This window comes from Notamacropus eugenii, chromosome 5, assembly GCF_028372415.1.
Source record: "Notamacropus eugenii isolate mMacEug1 chromosome 5, mMacEug1.pri_v2, whole genome shotgun sequence".
Lineage (NCBI taxonomy): Eukaryota > Metazoa > Chordata > Mammalia > Diprotodontia > Macropodidae > Notamacropus > Notamacropus eugenii.
Genome location: NC_092876.1, coordinates 316,251,280 through 316,253,132, shown reverse-complemented (window position 1 = coordinate 316,253,132; position 1,853 = coordinate 316,251,280). Strand labels below are relative to the sequence as shown.

The 1,853-nt window shown below is 46.8% G+C and overlaps 1 pseudogene; it reads left to right on the top strand.

Annotated features, from left to right (window-relative positions):
• Positions 1–294: 294 nt before the first annotated feature.
• LOC140507901 (splicing factor 3B subunit 6 pseudogene) lies at positions 295–1,630 on the top strand (annotated as a pseudogene).
• Positions 1,631–1,853: the final 223 nt, after the last annotated feature.

Here is a 1,853-nt window from a genome sequence, read left to right as displayed (position 1 = left end):
ATCTGTTTCTTCTTTCACAACTATGTATGTGCACACACACACACACAGGGAAATATATTCTACATGATAGCACATGTATAACCTATATCAAATTGCCTACCATTTTAGGAAGAGGGGAGGGGAGGGAGAGAGGAAGAAAAATTTGGAGCTCAAAATCTTGTAAGAACAAATGATAAAAATTGTCTTGACATGTAACTGGGAAAGAAAATAGAATTAAAAAAAAAAAAGAATCGTTTACCTGCTCATGAAGCAAAAACTTAGGATCCCTTTTGAACAATTCTACAATGTCTTGAAATGGATCAAAATGCTTTGACTCTTGATGAAACCATTCTTTGGGACTATGCGTGCTTCAGAAGCTCTGAAAACTTAAAATGTTCAATAAGTAGTGAACAGTAGGTATATTTGCAAATTCGCATACCCAAGGTATGAAAGGTGTATATTCAAATATCTTCTATTAAAAATAATTCATCAAAATTAAGGCAAGAGGTACAGTATATTATGTGATGCCCAACTGTGGGTATCATGAAAGATTTCTAGGAGGGTAATACATTTTAGTTGAGCTTTAGAGGTTGATTGCTAATTCAAAGGTGGAGCTAATGGAAATAGTTCTAGTTGGCAAACTTAATACATATGTGATATAATCTAATGAAATCATTGTCCGCATTATTGGAAGTATAATAAATAGCTGGATAGGTAGGTCAAAGTCATAGAAGGAAAAGGTCCTTGACTTAAAAACTGTAGGATTCTGCTGTTTCCTTGAGTCTGACATTAAATGTATTGGCAAGGTAGATCTTTCTTCTTGCCGCAGGATCTTTATCTCTAAAATGAAGGAATTATACTTTTCTTTGGACCAATCCAACCATAAAATGAGAAACAATGTCATTTTTGTTTGGGTCTGTCAGGCCGCATTTTGCATATAATGTTCACTTTGGGGCAGTATTTTTGTTTTATTTTTAATAAGTTTTTCTTTTTTTTAAATTGGTATCTTCTGGTTAGATCTCGGCGAGGAAGAGAGGAGGAGGAAGAAGCCGGAGCAGCAGCAGAAGCGGGAGTGAGCCGGCCAAATTTCGATTCCAAAGGGTCCGGACCCAGATCCAGCCCCGGTCCGAGCGCTGTCCACGCTGCAGCCTTGGCGATGCAAGCAGCCAAAGGCGTGAATAGCCGGCTCCCGCCCGAGGTGAAGCGCATCCTCTACATCCGCAACCTGCCCGACAAGATCACGGGGGAGAAGATGAATGACATCTTCTGCAAGTACTGGCCCATCCTTCAGATCGGAGTCGGGAGCACCCCGAGACGGCACAGCCTACGTGGTCTACGAGGGCATCTTGGACGCCAAGGAGACCTGCGACCACCTGTCGGGCCTCAACGTGTGCAATCGCCACCTCGTGGTGCTCCACTACGACGCCCGCGGGCTTTCCAGAAGATGGGCACGGAGGAGAAGAAGAAGAGGCTGAAGGTGCTGAAGGAGAAAGATGGCATCCACACGGACCCGCCCGGCGCTCGGGGGGCCCTCCTCCCTACCCGCCCCAGTGCTCGGGGCCCTTTGGACTTGTGTGGTCCCCCGTCTGCAAACCCTTTGTCCCTGGACTCTGCTGGTCCCTCCCAAAGTTGCCTTGTGTGCCCAGGCTGAGGGCATCGTGCCCTCTGCAGAAGGAGGGTTGGCAGATAAAGGCCCCTGCTGGGCTTTGTGGAGTAGCCTACAACCTGATGTGATCTCTGCCGTCTCCACCTGTGACGCCACCCTCAGCCTTGGGCCTTCTTCTCTTCTCCCTCTGGACCAGACTAGAAGGCAGGAGGACCCGGCCTCAGACACCTGCTCCAGGGGCAGCGGGGCCGAGTCAGTGCACTCCTCT